Source organism: Sinohyriopsis cumingii, chromosome 3 (assembly GCF_028554795.1).
Source record: "Sinohyriopsis cumingii isolate HCF-2022 chromosome 3, ASM2855479v2, whole genome shotgun sequence".
In the NCBI taxonomy this organism is placed as follows: domain Eukaryota; kingdom Metazoa; phylum Mollusca; class Bivalvia; order Unionida; family Unionidae; genus Sinohyriopsis; species Sinohyriopsis cumingii.
Window position 1 is genome coordinate 139,629,492 of NC_142963.1, and position 19,731 is coordinate 139,649,222.

A 19,731-nucleotide genomic window follows, 5' to 3' on the forward strand; every position below is an offset into this window, starting at 1 on the left:
TAAGGTTCTGAATAAATCAACTTCTTCGTTCCTACATTAAGTTCTGCTCTCAAATCATTGTTAGTTGTCTTTCAGATATAATTTGATTAGAAGCATTTGTTTGGAAATTATTCATTGGAATTAAAAGGTGCTCTTTGACATTTTAGACTAAATCACTACTCTAGAATTATTATAAATTCAATCAACGATAACATAGATTATATCATTGTGACACATCAAGTCTGTTGGCACATTACGTCATACAAATTGGCACATCACCACATTCATTACCTGAATTCATTCAGAACACTTGTGGACTTGTGATAGAACTTTTATGATTAATTGTGATTTAATTCACAACATTGTAAGTTCCATTAAATTTTCACTTTGTATTTTTAGGAAATACATTATCTATTGAAATTTGCCAAACTTGTTGATTTTTTAAAAACGCTTTCTGTTACAAACCAGGAGCATGATTGAAATTCCTGTGTTGACAATTAGTAGCAGGTAACATAAGCAACAAAAAATATATCAACCAGAACACCACATTTCCTGTGAGGCACCAGTCATATGCAACATTATGTAAGTGTATAGCACCATCCATTCCTTATGACATAAACAAAGTCAAAATACTTTTATATACAAACAGCACAATACAATGTGCCTATCAAATATGTTTACATCAGAATCTCCTATGAATTCCTCCATGTACAGCCTCAAGTGATGGCAGTGTAGGCTTCAACACCTTTACTGCATTCTTTGCTTGGAGAACAATAAAAACAGCTGGTTCCTGTTGCTGATTTTTCCATGCTGAGAATAGCAGTCATTTATAACATTCTCTGCATGGGGAACAGCAAAATCAGCTGCTGAGTTTTTTCTACTGTAGATACCTATTCTTGCCTTGTGGTAGTGAGCATGCATATCGTTCAAGTTTTGTATCTTCCATTCAGACAAAATGCCTAATGATGCAATCTATCGTTCAAAAAATTACGAATGTGCATGCATAGAATAAAATTTCTTGCTAAAAAAAGAACAAATATTCACACAATGTATATAAATATACTACAGTGATATGTACTTGTACATAAAGAAAAATCTTGTTTGTATATAAAATAATAAAAAATAGTTGACTGAGTCAAAATGCATGAGACAAAGAACATGGTGGGAAATCATTAAAACTTTCAACAACAAAAAAAAATTCTGAATTAAAAACTGCTTGATTAATTCAAGTCGTATGCAGCTTTATGTTGTTATAATGCAGTAATGAGGTCCACAATGAATGGAAATGTAATGAGGGAGAAATGGAATTATGAGGGAGAAATGGAATTATAATGAGGTAGAAATGTGTTATTATAAGGCAATGCAAATATTAAATATAATTATTACTATAACAGATATTTAATGAACTTGTAAGGAATCTTGACAATATATGTTTTGTTTTTTTTGTTTTAATAAGAACTAAACAGGTAGCCTAGGGCTAATTTTACTAGCTGGGCAATTATTAACGGTTGGGTACCAGTGTACCAGGGTACCTGTTGACAGCTTTATTAGGCTGGTATGTTTGTAAGCTGACATGCGTAGAACAGGAAGAAGAATTCCAGTTATCTCCTTATGCCTTTTCCAGCTCGACATTTTAAAATTTGACCGTTAATTTAGATGAACTAATTCAAATCCCTTTTAATTCATCAACCTTCATGTCAAATACTAAAGATATACCTCTGCGTATTGCATTATTCAATGCCCAATCAGTAGGACCACCGGAAAAGCGCACATAAATAGTTAATTGTATCAACGATCAGAATATTGACGGCTTTTTATTGACATAAACATGGCTAAAATCATCAAAAATGTGCGGAACTAACATCCACTGGTTACTCCATCATGTCGTTCCCCCGTAACTATCATGGAGGTGAAATTGCTGTCGTCATAAAGAACTCCATGATCAAACATCTTAACCACACCACAACATTCAATTTCGACCACACATCGTTTGAACTAGTCCAAACCACACTCACACTAGAGCAAAGGTCAGTCCATTTTTTCTGCCTATACCGCCCTCCTCCTAAAAAAACAAGCTGACTGAATCTCGCTTCTTGGAGTAGTTTCCGAATCAATTGGAGTATGGAAATTTGATAGATGGCAACCTGATTATTCTTGGAGATTTCAACTTTCACTTTGACTTTATGGAAACCCAAACACATCAAAACTCATATATTCCATTAATGTTTTCAACCTCAAACAGTCAGTTACCCAACCTACCCATACAAATCTTCACATTTTAGATTGGATTCTTCACAGACCTGATGATAACATTATACGGTCCTCCCTGGTATCCCATGAACTTGCATCAGATCACCTCTGCATTATATGCCATCTTGACGTATCAGTCCCTAATCCTATGCCTTTATATGCTACTAAGAGAAATCTCTGTATGATACATATAACCAAACTAATGCATGACATCCATGTAAAAAACCTAACAATTTGTTTACCTCCTACAGCAGAACAACTCATTAACTGCCTGCGTTCATTGCTAGACAAATATGCCCCAGCTACCAAGTGCAGAGTATCATTTCAAATGTGTTCTCCACGGTATAGCAGGATTAGGACCAGCATCGAACTGCTAAAAGAGACCGCCGTAAAGCTGAAAGGCTTTGGCTTTCCACCAGACTCACAATTCATAAGCAAATCTATGAAGCCGCTAAGAAGAATGTCACAAATATAGTCCATGCAGCGAAATCAGCCCACTACACTACTAAGATCATGGAAAGTTCCAGCTGCAAAGAGCTCTTCGAGATTACTAATAAGCTAACGTCAAGGAACAAATCAACACCACTTCCAACTACCTTCTCTCCAGTCGACCTTCCGGACATGTTTGCAAATTTATTCAGTGACAAATAGAAATAAGCTTGACACCGCCATTTAAATTGACTAGTCGTCATCATACAGTTGGGATACAGAATTTGAGCGGCAACCATTAGCAGCATTTTAACCTGTCTCTATGGATTTCGTACGTACAATCCTGATGAAGAGTGCACCAAAGTTACGTGAACTTGATCCGATTCCAAAAACACAGTTGACTGAGTGTTTAGATCCAGTATTGCCTTCACTAACTGATGTTACTAATACCTCTCTCTCATCAGGGGAACTCCAATCATTTTTCAAAATTGCCATTGTAAAGCCTCTGCTGAAGAAACCAACACTAGACCATAACGATTTAAAGTACTACCGCCCAGATTCTAATCACCCATTCATATAAAAAATCTTAGAAGAATTTGTTCTATCCAAGTTTGTATATCATCTGAATTCAAACAGTCTTTTTAGCAGTGGACAATCTGCATATCGCTCTTGCAACAGTACTAAAACTACTCTTCTAAAAGTAGTTAATGACATTCTATGTTTTGGATAGCGGAAATATTACAGTCCTCACCCTCCTTGATTTGTCTGCAGCATTTGATACAATAGAACATGATCTATTATTTCACCATCTCCAGCATGTATTTGGCATTCATGATACAGCCTTACTGTAGTTCAAGTCCTACTTGGTCAAAAGGACACACATTGTATCTGCAAATGGAATTCACTCCAGTCCATTTGATCAATTGTGTTGTGTTCCACAGGGGTCTGTTCTTGGACCTATTCTCTTCATTATATACACTCAGCCGCTCTCAAGTGTCATATATCATCATCCAGTGTCTCACCAATTGTACGCTGATGACACCAAAATATACAAATCTAGCCACCCAACTGACGTTGATGCTACCATCCAAGGTGTAGAGAGGTGCATTTCTGATGTGAAATTATGGATGACATGTAACAAGCTGCAGATGAATGGTGAGAAAAATGAGGCCATACTGATTACAACACAAAGACTTTCTCATTCACATTCTTTACCTCAAACAATAAATATCAGCAACACGAACATAAAATTCACACAATCAGTACAAAACCTAGATGTTACTCTAGACAATACTCTCACATTGCACCAACATGTCATGAACATATACAAGGCTGCATATCTTGAGCTGAGACGCATCAGCTCCATTCGCAAATATCTTTCAGTTGATGCCACTAAAGCACTTGTGTTTTCATTAGTACGTTCGACTGGACTACTGTATCCCAATCCTGTCTGGTTCATCTCAATATCTACTCCATAAACTTCAAAAAGTTCAAAACACAGCTGCTCGGATCATACTTCGAGTGCCACGATCAGAGCACACCTCCCCGCTGCTCTGTACCCTACACTGGCTATCCATTCGATCTAGAATCAAATACAAAATTTGTTCTCTGTGCTACGTTTCACTGACTGACTCTAGTCCAACATACCTATCTGACCTCACCCATGTTGCAAGATACTTACACTCCTATTCTGACAATCGTATACTCAGTATTGCAAGTATGAAAACAGTCATGTGGACAGAGTTCATTTGCATACCAGGGCCCAGCATCGTGGAATGAATTGCCCACTGAACTTTGACACAAAGACACAGTGATCTCATTCAAGAGTGCTCTTAAAACACACTTATATCGTCTGCAAGAACAAACTTAAAGACCTAATAATGTTTCCTGCCTTAAATATTCCAAGCATGGTTTTATATGTTTTATAATTTCATGGTCTTTCTGCTTGTAATCATACCATTATATATGTTTTTAATGTTATAGGTGTTGTCTAATGTTGTAAAGCGCTTAGAGCTTCTTAAGATTAAGCGCTATACAAAGTCCTCATTATTATTATTATCATTATTATTATTATTATTATTATTATTATAAATGTCAAAATACTATCTGTAATAATTGTCAAAAAAATTATGATAAATGTCAAGAACATAATCTTTAATAACTGTCAAAAAACAAGCGGTAATAACTGTCCAAAAACAACATTTCAGGACACCAAATTATGTTTAAAACTTTGATAAGAAACATCAATGATGGAACTGAAGCTATTGAATGGTTTATAAAAAAAAACATGGAGAATGACCATATGACGATAGTGATCATGGAGAATGACCATGGGACCATATTGATCATGGAGAATGACCATATGACCATATTGATCATGGAGAATGACCATATGACCATATTGATCATGGAGAATAACCGTTTGATCATAGTGATCATGGAGAATGTCTATATTAATCATGGAGAATGACTATATGATCATATTGGTCATGGAGAATGACCTTATTAATCATGGAGAATGGCCATATGACCACACTGATGATGGAGAATGGCGAATGACCATACTGATCATGGATAATGCCCATTTGACCATATTGATCATGGAGAATGATCATATGAATCAACAGGGTTCTTGTGTATCCAAAGAACAAGCCATTCACAATGTTTGATAACTGTAGCAGGTGGAGAACTGCAGAAACAAAACTGATACAGATATGCAAAAAACAAGATAACATAATACACTCAGCCTAATGGTAGGCATAAAAAGCTAAAGCTAAAACATAAAATACAGCACTTTTCTAGCTTATCGATATTGCAGATGTTGCACTGGGCATGGAAACATCTTGGCATTTGTTTTTCTATGCATCTGTGACCCTGAGATGCATGCTATGTGAAGATGTTCCCATTTACCAAAGCCTTATTGTAAGCATTAATTGGTTATTTGGGTTGATCACATGATGCAGTGTTATACTGTGGCTGGCAGTTTGAATTGCCATCTTTTGGCCCTGTTGTTAAACTCTTTATCAATGTCAAGTTGGATGAAAGCCGATAGAGGTTGTTCATGGCACCTGTGTAAACATTTCCTGTTTTCTTGTCCAGTACCATATTACTAAATGCCCCTTTGGTGGAATCAATCTCAGACTTGTTCACTGTATAGATGTTTGACCCAGTTGTCATGGCAATGGTTCCTAGTAATAGCACCAATAGTACCTCCATCTTCAATTTGCTGCAGGATGTTTGTACTTGTTGTCAGAGTCCTTGCACAATAAATATTTTAAATAAAAGGTTCATCATATCAACACATTTGATACAATCCATACTGGATGTTTACTTTCAGTTGCAAAATGGAGTTAACTGTTATTCTAACAGTGCTTATATAAAATTGTTATGTAAACATCTAGCATCTGAACGATACAATAGTTGAGATGAGCAGTGAGGATTGTAATAACTACTTTAATGACACACAATGAACTATCATTGGTTGACACGACCTTCATGGATTGTAATATTATTCCTCTGAATCATGTTACGATGTCGGCGTACCGCTATCTGATTTGCCGGAAGAAAAAAAACTAAAATAATGACTTTTGTAAAACGTATTCTCGCGTATCCAAGTCCTTGACTACACACACAGAATGTTGGGTAGGTCAATGTGGAACTCAATAGTAAAAATGAAAGTGTATAATTGCGTTTGTCTTTTGATGCCCAAGAAAGATCTATACTGTTATTGGATAAGGTGCTCCAAAACAAGTTTTCATTCTATGACACAGGCGGCTACATTCCGTAAGGAGTAAGGACGGATATTGAGAAAATGCGAGTTGCATTAATACATTTGACTGTTAATTCCCAGTACGCGTATTTGCAATAACATGGTTGAGATCCATCAGCTTCCAAATGATGACCCAAGGGACTAGTCCAAGCAGTTGGTGATGAACATCAGAGTCAAAGTCAGTGGGATGCATAGATTATGAATGCCCAGTAAATGCAGAAATATGCTTAAGATCCTCCAGTACAAAGATCATCCAACTATAGGAATTGGAACTAACTTCTTTCCTTAAGTAATCCTAAGCTCTACAACTCCAAATTGATCGATCCAGTAGCCTTGTGGTTCGAGCGTCTGCCTCGGATGTGGGAGGTCGTGGGTTTGATCCCCGGCCGAGTATACCAAAGACGTACAAAAATGGTACTAACAGCTGCCTCGCTTGGCGTTCAGCATTAAGAGTTAGCGTTAGGACTGGTCGGCCTGGTGTCAGGATAATGTGAGTGGTTGGGACAGCATGATACATGTGTGCGACATGATGTCCCAGTGCTAGACATCACTATAAACTGCACACTGCAGACATCGTAGCGATATGACTGAAAAATTGTTAAAGCTACATTAAAATTCCAAATCACACACACACACACACACACACACACACACACCTCCAAATTAAGACCAATACCATATGATAAACAGAACATACCATTTCCATACTTGAGTTATGTTTTAAACCTACGTAGCAAAAATTCAAGTCATAATGAAATTTTAATCAATATACGCAGACGATGACAGCACCATATGTGATCATCAGAAAATTTTATGTAGAACTTGTTCTTCCTTGAACATCGTTTGTTCTCAGTTTTGTTATATAAAGTCCATTCAAGCCTAATAACATATATGCATTTATGGAAAGATACCAATGATGTCATGCCCATGGCAGAAACAGAATATCACACACCAAGTACATGATACGTATAATTTTACTATCACCTTTTAACAGGAACAATGTTATAATAAAGGGACTTATAGTGGTAGAATGCTATGTAATATTAAACTTCGTCCGAATGGCAAAATCGGATATGAAATACATTTGTAATTAAATTGTATCATTCGCTTTCATGATGAACGTTTTACATATTTGTTAACAGATTTTTCTGGTCCAGTTTACGTACTTTAAATTTGACTTGTCCCACAGAAGGTGACTCTGTCATAAACATTAACGGCAACAATCCAATTAGAATATGACTATAACATGATCATTAACAACGATATTCTAGTTGAATATGAATCTAATATTAACATTAATAGCAACATTCCACTTTAAATACTATCTCCACCTGTTCTAGTGGTAAATTATTCCATTGTCCTGAAGAAACACTACTTCACTAGATTAAATCACAGTAAACTCAACGGTACATTGCATGCTTATCTCATGTTAAACAGTCATCTATACATATAATAATACGGCATGATTGACACTGAAGACTACTGACAAATGGGTCTCAATGACTTTGACCTTAAGCAAAGTATGATGGCTTGAACCAAAGAATGTGCATCAACATTTTGTTATCGGATTTACTATGATCTTGACCGCTGAGGTCAAGCCGTCCTAAATAACTTAGCTTAGAAGAAAAATTTGAATCACAACGACCACTGATGACAACATTAAGAGGCGGCTTCATTATTTATACGGAAATATGTGATAAAAGTACATGTTTTATACCTAACGTTATTATGCCAGAGTAGCACTGACCTTTGCACTCTTCACCCCAAATCAATAGGCTTCTTTGTTATCCAAATTGTAGGGTACCCACAAATATTGATGATGATAAACGGTCAAGAGCTAAACTATAGTTGCAACACCTATATTATGTCCACAATATGGACCTTGACCTTGGACTTTTCGACCCAACAATAAATGGGATTCTACCTTACTCCGAATTCAAGCAGTTTACACTGTTTAGTTTATGTTATGTAGAAGTACAGTTATTCTTTAGAAACAATTTAGCTTTTTGACAGTAATAGTGACATTTCTATTTTGATTCGAATCGACCGTCCTAATTCTTACCGCAATTGCTCAGGATGTGTTATATAGACATAATGTTATTGTGAGGAAGCCATTTTCTACTTTTAGTTAATCTGATACTGACCTTTGGCTGTGTGATCCCAAAATCGACAAATTTCCTCCTTAACACAAATGGAATCTATTTGCAAAGTCTCATAATGCTAGATGGTTATTATTGTAAAACTAAACCAGACATTCGGATATACAAATTGACATACACTTGTATGAACGTCAAAACATCATACTCTGCGCTATAACAAACATCCAATGATTATTATAAACCTTGCATACTAGGTATAGCCTCCCCTGCAAAATATGAAGATCTGCTCCAAAACTGCTCGAGATTTTCCTCTCACATAATTTAGCCAATGTTTTGTCTCTGAGTAATTTTGCTTAAGGGAGAATTGGTAAAGAATGGAAAACAATTACTTGTATGCAAATATTAGTAGCAACAATTCGAATAATAGTTCGTTTTAAAACTTAAACATGATCTGTACAATAATCTGTTCTTGTGTATCCTCCCTAATCATTGCAAGACTCTGGCATATCAGCTGGTAAGCTACATCTATGTCAGTATTGATATAATTTGTAGGATATTATTTGATTACAAATTGTATTCACAACATAACATATCATTTGAGGTGAACAAGAGTCAGAGAATGATAATAATAATAATAATAATACCAATATCAGGTTCTAATCTAAAACAAAATATTTAGAGAACAATTATCCTCGCCCCTCCATCTGAAACAATAATAAGCATGCTTCATGTTTAATAATCCTTTATGTAAGCAATGGAAGAGCTTTTTTTTACTCGAAAAAGATTACTGAACAAACGGAACATTGGCATTGTTATGTATATTTGATTTAATTGAATTGTTTGTTTGTTAGTGTTATATTTTCATTTTATTTCATTACATAATATTATAATGTAATATTATTTACTGGATTTTATTTTTTCTACAATTAAGTTCAGTTCTGTTTGACTTGACGTTTTAATTGGATTGGTAAACACTTAATAATATAAACATTGTATCTAGTTTCTGACCTTTATTCAGAACCAGTGATAGTTTGGCAAACGACTTTTTATATTTTTTTTGTATTCTTTATCACAGTAAGAATTATTAAGTTAAGTCTAGGTCATACCTGGACAACATGATATTTATCATGAAACAAATGTCCATTTCTAGAAGGTTGACCCTCATCTGAGAAGCTGTTTAGCTTCTTAGTTACACTTATTACTGATGTATGGAGAACGAATAGTCAGTCGTGACTTAATACTTGAGACGTTAAGTTATTTATGTTGTGTCCAGTTTGGGCTAATTATTTTATTTTCTTCAAATTAATTGAATTTCAAGTGATTCTTTTCCCTGGAAATACTAGTGCCCTAAAGTAACTCTTGGACAAGGACGTTTATCGAAATTTATACAGAATTCAAAAACTGGAATAATATTTTCTGTGAATCAACAAGAGACTGTTGACACTGCGGCATTTCGCCGGTTTCAACAGATGTCATCGTCTTCCATTTTAGATTTCATCGGGATTCGAACTCAGTTTCATTCAGGACTTTTTACTACAAGGACTTCTATTTCTTAATTCTTGGATAATTTTGTTTTTGATTCGTAAAATCGTAAGTTCTCTTTTTCGCATTTTTCACTTGATATTCTAGGGAAGTACATTATTTGTCACATTTATAAAGCTAGTTGTCTCACTATTTTCTGTTACTTTTTGTAAGAGCTTAGACCCGTAACAGTTTGCAGTCTTGAATTAATGTCGCCATGGATGAACTATTACATTCCATTAGAGTTACCGCAGCTGTAAGTATAACCTCTGGATCATAGAAGTTAAAGGTTTCTGTATTACACTAAGTTACAAGCCACGCACTAATCTTGGTATAGGATCTTATTCTACAGCTAAAGTTAATCTACTAAACTGATTTCTCAGCAACACGAACGCGAGAGCCAGTAAAACATATTTCAGCATTACCAAATTCATTCAGAATGGTTATAATTGGTCCATCTGGGTCTTGTAAAACGCAATTACTGCTTAATCTTATAAGGAGATGGTTAAAGTGCGACAAGTTGTATTTAGTTGCACCATCAGTCGATGACCAGAGATGTTATGATGTAGTTAAAGATTTTAATGAAAACGCAAAATTGTTAGATGAAGATGGTGACGACATTATTAATTTTATAACCGATACTGATGAAGCGCCGTGTGTTGATGAATTAGATGGATGTATTAATAATCTCGTAGAATATGATGATCTGATGATAGATAAGCAATCAAATCCAGCTAGAATATTTTCCAGAGGCTGGCATAAAATTACAGACACAATTTATGTAACTCAACGATATATATAAATACCAAAAGTGATCAGAGATAACAGTAACATTTTAGTTGTATTTAACGGAATTGATACACATGCTCTGAAAAATTGAGAAATATTCATCAGACTTGGTGCAGCGGAGATATGGACATAAATAGATTTACAAACTTCTTTTCAAAAGCAAAAACTACCCCACACAGCTTTATAACAATAAATTTACACGATCCCAGAACAAGATATCGTGAAGGTCTTGATAAATTTTTGGTTAATCTAATTATAATAGCAGAGGAGACGCGACGACAAACAAGTGTCCCGACGGGTAAACAGTTTTTAAAAAAACAACAACAGTTTGACGTTATTGAACTTTTTAGTTTTCGCAAGAACCATAGTTTTCAAAAATAGACCTTCCGGCAGTAATATCTTCACCCATCTTTTTATTGTTTCGTAGAAAGGCTTAGTTTTCAAAAATGAACCTTTCACCAAGTAGTCTGTTTGCCTACTCTGCTGCTAGTTTAGCCCCAGTTACAAATACAAAGACAGACACAAGTTCAAACACGACGATATAAGTGAAAACATGAACGAAGACAGTGTCACGGAATTGTGTATGAGTTATATCAATATGTACATGCTGTCAAAAATGTACTCGGGTTTCGTTGCCGCGTGGTATATTTTTTCGGCTCTAGTTATTTCGAAATCCTGAACAAAATTCGGACCCCGGCAAGTGCAAATTGCCGGCAGCGGGAAACCTAAGTACCTAGCTGCGCATATCTATCACAGCTAGTCTATATATAGAGCAAATTCTCTGTAACTAAATTTACGCAGTCTTGTCAGAAAGCTTACCCCTTTACGGAAGCAAATCTCCAGCTGTAATGAAATGTTCTTTATTGCTATTCGTTTATATAACAGAATTGCTTTCATTCTTTAGATGTTTTAGAACCTTAATTAATGTTTCAAAAAGAATTATATCTGCAAACATATTCACTGAAATCAGTAGCTAACGAGCAGGAAACATATATTTATTCTAAATTCTACTTAGTCAATACCTCGGTTATACAACGCCATATTAGAAATACTATAGTCTGGTTCGAGTTAGCTATTTTTTGTAACTGAAAAGACATATTTATATTTAATTATACCCTGCATGCATTAAACCATTAATTAAATGGGTTACGAATTCATGTGCGCACATGCGCAACATATATTAATATAGAAGTACTTAACCGTGTAATATGTAGTGCACGGTTTCGTTATAATTTTAGCTGCATTATACCTGCCTTATGCATGCCTTATACATCTGCCGTGCCTTATAATGGTTTGATGTGAAGTCACAGAACTGTGTGGTTTCGTGTGACGTATGCGCTGTGTTATCATGACGTTGGATCGGAAGACTATACTGGTTTTCTCGGTGCGAGGGACCAGGGCTTCGTGACCATTGGGTCTGTGATTGATGTGAAGGCTCTCCAGGGATCCTTCAACAGACTGAGAGGAGCGGACCGTGCGTGGGTGCTTCTCTGGCCATAAACTTTAGCGCGTGGAACCGGAACATCTTGGGCTTCAAATGGGCGCCACAATAGTTAACTAGTGTTCCATGTTATTTCCACAATTGCATTTCATAATTTCATTCATTCCTATTGCTATATCGTTATGTGAACGATCGATAGGTTCGTAACTTCATTTATTCCTATTGCTATATCGTTATGTGAACGATCGATAGGTTCGTAATTTCATTCATTCCTGTTGCTATATCGTTATGTGAACGATCGATAGGTTCGTAATTTACACTGCTTTTCAATATCGTTTTATGAACGATACGTTCATAATTACATTCTTTTCTAAATCGTTATTTGAACGATAAATTCCAGACTCTTTTTATTGGGATGTATATCACTTTTATTTTGTTGATCGGTGATAGGAATTCACGTTTGTTTTGAAATTCCATTTGTTAAATTCATGGTTTGAGGTTTTTCTCGTTGAGTTAATTGTTGTTGATAGTTCCATGTTAGGAACTTTATGATTTTCCTTATCTTTTTGTTTATAATGGTGTCAGGTTTGTTAATATTTAAATTGCGTTTATAAATAAACATCTTGTAAACTCCATTGCTTTATGTGTCTTCCCTAATCCAATCCCAACCCTGAATCAACCAGAATATATATTATTTGCATCGTTAACATGGTAAAGAACATGAAACCAATTATAGACGCATCCTTTGCACATTCATATAACCGTCACTTATCAGTGATAAACATCGTGTGCTTACAGATCGATCTATATTTGCATTCACATTTAGTATAGGCTTGCTGATATTTAATGTTTTAGCAGAATTTGATACCGAAAAGGAACATAGCGATTTCTTGACTTAAACAAAGAATGCATTATTTGTGAGTGCCAAGTACAATCTTAAAACGGCATTGTTCATATAATATCTTTATATAACTATAAACCAAACTGATAATCGGCAATGTTCGAATACTCACATAAGTGTTACCAAAATAAATGAGACCTAAAATTATTATACCAAGGCTGTGTATGATTACCACTACACGGGATATGTATAGAATAGGCCATGGAACAGTATTTCAAAATGATTGCATTTTCTCTTTGACTTGGCAAAAGAATGGCGTGTCTAGGTTTTTCTCGTCAGCCACTTCACATATGTTAATGTGGTAGAGTTATATTCATGTTATCGGTACGAATAACTCACGGACAAATTGTATTGTTTTCATAATTTAGGGAATGTTGCAACTTTGATTGTTTGTACATGAAATTTAAATAAATCTAAGTAAAGATGGATGAGAAATATAATTACGATAGAACGTATGATTCTTTGAGGTTTAGCTTGGTTTAGAACAACTACTGAGACTTCTAGTTTCTAGTATATTATTTAACGTTATTATGCAGTCTACTGTATAAATTGCCAATGCTCAGTTGGGATTGCAAATTACAGCTGCTGTGATTGATACATGTCGGTCGTGGTACAAGTTTCGTAAAATGTAAGAGTTAAAAATTGTATGTGTGCTTATAGTCTTAACGAGATACCAGTCTACAAAGAAATATATAATATTATATTTCTACACTGTAAATTACATCGCATCCTTACATTTTATATTTCCATTTTCAAATTAATTACCATTCACTGAATCGTCTGTCTTCAAATAGAAAAGATCACCACATTTGACAACTGCTTTTACTAAAGTGGCCATTGCACATATTTTGCATTTTAAATGCAAATATTGCCTGCATAATTGTTTAATGTTAAATGCAGTATTGCACATTGAAGTTGACCATCTGTATATGTAGTTTAAAAACAAGACTCATCACTGTGATTTAATCATTTCATACAGTAAACACTAGTGTTGGTACAGTGCATGTCATTCATTTCATGGCGCTCATTTGGTGTATTGAAACCAGTGTTCCATTCACATATATCTGGGTTGAGTAACCACAATGTAACAGGATCATTTAAAACACACTGCTAACTAGTAATACTAGATCTAATTTGGTTGAAATGTTTTGGTTGGCTTATAGTTTTGTCGCCTAGCCCCATATGCAATCCAGAACGAACAGAGCTTGCATACATTCAACAGTTATCAATCACTTCCTCTAATATCAGAGAATGTGACTGAATAAACGAGGGATAGATTCAAGCATAAAGTAAGCCTGGGGGCATGAATGGTTAGATAATGTGAGTAAAGTGTGATAATTAGTACTTGCCCAAAATGCTGTAAAATAGGGAGAAAAAAGGATTTGGCCCAAACTAGCACCTTGGAAATTTTACCTTGTCTGACATCCCAAATGTATGTTCTTAAACAATGGGCTGTGAGATTTGATCAGCTCTGAAGTTTCGTGGACCACTACTGGAAAGTCTTTACATCTCAAAAATGTTCAGCCAAAATAACGTATTGAATTCAAAGAGATATGCAAACATGAGGATGGTAAGTGATATGGGATTTGTATTGAATCATCTGATCCCCAAAAATCTGATCAAATATTTGCCACTGGTTGTTGTAATTATCAAGTGCACTTGCATGGTGCCATAAGATTGCTCATTCAACCCTAGTTGGAAACATGTACAAAAAAGAAATCCCAAGGCATATATTGCAAACATTGTGCAGGAAAGATTTAACATATCACAGATGAAAACTTAACAAGAGTTGAAGATATTAATAATTTCAAAATTACTGCCCCAGTCTGCAGCTGGAATAAGTGCCTATGGTACTCAGGAATAGAAAACAATCCTTGCAGTATTTTGTGTGGGCCACATGTTAATTGATGCAGCTGATGCTAGTAGCTCCTTGCTTCAGTTTAGGGATATGGTTAATACAAAAAGAACTTTGTTCTTGATTTCTACATAAATAAAGAATGCCTATCCCTTGGTTAACAAACTTGCTGAATTTGTCATGACTGTGCTCTGACAACTGTACCTTGTGAAAAAGAGGACACATACTATTGCTAGAAACAGATTTATACTTGAGACTGCACATAATAAATTTTGTTTTGTGAGGCTGCCTGAGTGACAGTGCTTGTGGTCATAACTTTCTGTGTGGCTAATAAGCAAAAGTATGGGCACTTAAATTATATTGAAACTATTCGAAATAAGGATTCCATCTGCCCACAACCCTTTCATCTGCCCAAAGAAGACAACAAAACTGCCTACAACCCACCTTTACTATATATATATATATATATATATATATATATATATATATATATATATATATATATATATATATATATATATATATATATATATATATATACATAATGCTCCTACATCACAAATTAGATTAGAAAGTAATAATTCATTCCAATTTGAATTTGTGGTGAGAGTAAAGCACCTATCGCCTGGGCCACTGTGTGTGTGTTTGTGTAGATGGAGAGAAACAAACAGAGGAAAGTAAAAGTCCGTAACGACCATGGATCTTTGAGGTATAAACAGTTTGAAATTGCTATTGTTATTTTTCTTGCAACTATTTAATTTCTTTTAATAGAGTAATTAACAAAATGTTTTGTAAAGCAAACTTGCAAGGTATTTGAATGTGGCATGCTTAATCTGCATGTATTGTATTGGAGTAAAATCGTATTTAACATGACACCTAATCGGACTGCTTAGCGTTTTGCAGGTATAATGCCTGTTTTCAGTACAGTACGGCAGTGGCGTCTCTAGGGTTGGTGTCACCCAGTGCGGTAACTCATGGTGTCACCTGGTGCGGTCCGCACACCCACCCCGCACCCCTTAGTTCTTTATTTATTACCGTGCATGCAAATATAGTAAATGTTGCATGTGTTACCTCAGTGATGCAAGTTTGTTGTTGTAGCAATATTATTCTCCTTCTTACCACTTCGAAAGATAAATCAAGGAAATATTTTTTGGACTGTAAAGATCATTATTTTAGCCATCTGAAAACAAAACAAATATCAGATTTAGAAGTGAGATCCATTGTAAGCGTATCATAACTAACATATTTACATAGCCTGCATATCAACAACCAACATCAAATACTGTATGACGACCTGTATGTTTGACAGAAGAAGAATCCTGAAAGAAACAGCAGCTCAAGAAACTTTTCTGAGACAAACACATTAGACGAACTGAAACTTAAACCCGCGTGTATGGTGGTGAGATGCCAATGATATGTACAAGCCTTAGACCACTCGGCCACCCTTGACACATTTTCGAACGGATAAAGGATATATATATATAATTATGTCATCTATAGAGAATCTCTCTGGAAATTTTACTTGTTGGGTGTAAGTCTAAAAATATAAGCAACTTCCCCAAGCCTTTTTGTTATAAGTTTTCCAGCCGACCTCCACCCTCCCTCCGCGCTGTATATATTTCAAAAAGTGCCTAAAATCCCCACCCTTGTACAAGCTCCACAACTAGGGACGGATACAAATTCCCAAACCATTGTGCATATATGTTGACATTTACTCACGCATGGTCACAATCCTGCACCGACGAACACTCATGAGGTATAGCTGAACACTTATAATCATCACCCTTCTTGCGAAAATCGTAAGCATAAATGGCAGCGTGCATAGGTGCGGCATTATAACTACGCTTTTATTTGACATGAGAGCTTCCACTCCGTCATATAAATATATGCACGAGTGTTTATAAATTATCTTGAGTAACCATGGGGTGACTTCAAGTTTCAAACACTCAATGTGGGCATTTGCGGACTACTCCCGAGCATACCCCAATAATGTTTCTGCTTCAAGCGGTATAGTAAGAACACGTGTGTCCAAAATCATGTAGATGCTTACTCACGGTGAGGTGGGTTGTGTTTATTCGATAAATGCAGGCGTGATGTGATGTGATTTTGGATTTTTAACGTAGCTTTAACAATTTTTCAGTCATATCGCTACGATGTCTGCAATGTGGCAGTTTAGAGTTATGTGTAGCACTGGGGCATCATGCCGCAGACATGTAGCATGATGTTCGACCAAGTCACATCATCCTGACCCCAGGCCGACCAGTCCTAACACTAACCTCTTAATGCTGAACGCCCAGCGAGGCAGCTGTTAGTACCATTTTTGTAAGTCTTTGGTATAACTCAGATGGGCATCGAACTCACGACCGCCCGCATCCGAGGCGGACGCTCTAACTACTAGGCCACCGGAGCGGTCGATAAATGCAGGCAATGATTTGTTCACTGCACGGTCCCTCATTTGCATATTGTTACGACTAAATGTCTTGAAACATGTAAAGAAAAGAAAATGAAACTAACAATTTAATTAAAATAGATGTGCAGTTTATTTCCCTAAAATACAAAATAAAAATTCCAACAATATTCGCAGTAATGTGAATGACATTTCTAATAATCTGAAATGTCTTATCAAAAGCCCAAAAATATAGAATCTTTCGAATGAATTATAATTGCGCTAATATAACACTATTATAAATCCAGAATGTCTTTGAATAATGTAATAATTTAATAATCTAAAAGTCAATTAGCACTTTAGTAATTACAATGATTATTTTAGGCAAAACTTTTTTCTCGGACCATATGTGATTCTAACATAACTGTAAACAAACTCTAATTCTCACAAACCGGAATGTTTATCAAGTCCATATTTATATTTATTTTCACTTGACCTACATCGTAATAGAAACCGAAGATTGCCATCCGAAAGACTGCTTATGATTTAAAATGCTACATAAACACTATGTTTACAACTTACAATTAAGAACAAAAGTTAGCTATGTAAACATTATATTTACTGTCATCGATACAGAAGAACAGGCTTTAAGATTTTGAAAACATCATGCCCTGACTGACTGTAAGTTTTGTAGACAGATGTAAAAAGGAACAACTTTTTAACTTGAGAAACACAGAAATGAATGGTTGTATGTCATAAAGACAGATGGAGAAGATTTAAATTCAGAGTAGCATAGAACCTGACTTGCAGTGCGATTTATAGACAGGTGTAATAGAACAACAGATTTTAAATTTTGGAACCTCCAGATCCTAATTGGTTGTAAGACTGATATTCAGAAACAAAACTGAATTAAGAGAAGCAAAGAGATCTGCATGCAGAGGAACATACATGGATTTGGAGTAGCAAAGACCCTGATTGGCTATAACATGTTACTTACAATTACAATAACATCATCATTAAAATATTTAACAAATTCACAATGAAAGTACTAGGATTTAAATATACTCAAGAAAGCTTTACATGTGTAAAATTAGAAGAAATGAAGAAAAAAAGAAATCCAGATCAAATTATAAAGAGATGGACATGCTTGCCGCATCATCATATAGAATGCATTTAAAGTGGCGATGGTTAATTATTAAATAAAATATTCAAATTTAAACTGTGATAGACATTCTTTAACCATTAAGCTATATTTGCAGGCAAACTCTAATTACCCTCTCTTCTTGTAAAAGTGTTATTACTTGAATACACTGTTAATGTGAAAACCTAGTTAGTACTTGAATACCCTATTAGCTCTTGCAATTTTATGACTTTATTTACCTGTTAGCAATGTGCTCTTGTAAATGTATGTTTGTAATTAGCTGTTAACAATGATATCTTGAAATCAATGGTAACCTCAAAAACAGATATTCCGAACGCTAGTGTCAATGATGATAAATAAATGCTGAATGTTTTCCACTTACAACGGCAATAGAGAAACTTGGATCAGTGTTGCTTCAAACATATGAATCAATAACGGCTGTAGGTGCGAGTGCAAGATAGCTAGCAATAACGGTTGTAGGTGCGAGTGTAAGACAGCGAGCAATAACGGTTGTAGGTGCGAGTGCAAGACAGCGAGCAATAACGGTTGTAGGTGCGAGTGCAAGATAGCTAGCAATAACGGTTGTAGGTGCGAGTGTAAGACATCGAGCAATAACGGTTGTAGGTGCGAGTGTAAGACATCGAGCAATAACGGTTGTAGGTGCGAGTGTAAGACAGCTAGCAATAACGGTTGTAGGTGCGGTGTAAGACAGCTAGCAATAACGGTTGTAGGTGCGAGTGTAAGACAGCTTAAAAGATTATGGTGAAACGTAAATCGTTCCAACGTGAAGCACCCACCAAGGAAGCAAAGTCGGTATAGCGTTGGAACACGCTGCGAAGAACGCAAACACAGAAATATCTATTATTTTTATTCTGTTTTGAGGTTAGCGTGTTAACGCTATGAGTTCTACCGTTTACGGTGGAATCCTTTGTATTCTACCTTCTGTCAAGCTCATACAAACTTACGATCAATTGTTATCTACGTATATCAAGTATATGCCCCTTTTGATTGATTAGAAAGCATTGAACTCATGACTACAATATATTATGATATCGCAAATTAGCAGCTATTGGTGCTACCAAATAACCAGGGCAACCTCAGGAGTAAAGCTATAAAGAATATATCGTTGTTGTGTCTGTTTGGATATTTCAAGTTCTATTTGATAGCTACC

At 35.5% G+C, this 19,731-nt stretch overlaps 1 protein-coding gene across 3 annotated transcripts in view; it reads right to left on the minus strand.

The window, feature by feature from the left end:
• The window catches only part of LOC149803954 (uncharacterized), a 180,265-nt gene that overhangs the window by 138,091 nt on the left and 22,443 nt on the right, over positions 1-19,731 (minus strand). Inside the window, exon 2 of one of the 3 annotated variants that reach the window (XM_089953781.1) lies at positions 16,105-16,213. The exons of 1 other annotated variant lie outside the window; for it this stretch is intronic. The gene's annotated coding sequence lies outside the window, so the exon portion shown is untranslated. The remainder of the gene's footprint in view (positions 1-16,104; positions 16,214-19,731) is intronic. One more of the 3 variants, XM_089953783.1, reaches the window with a different exon arrangement.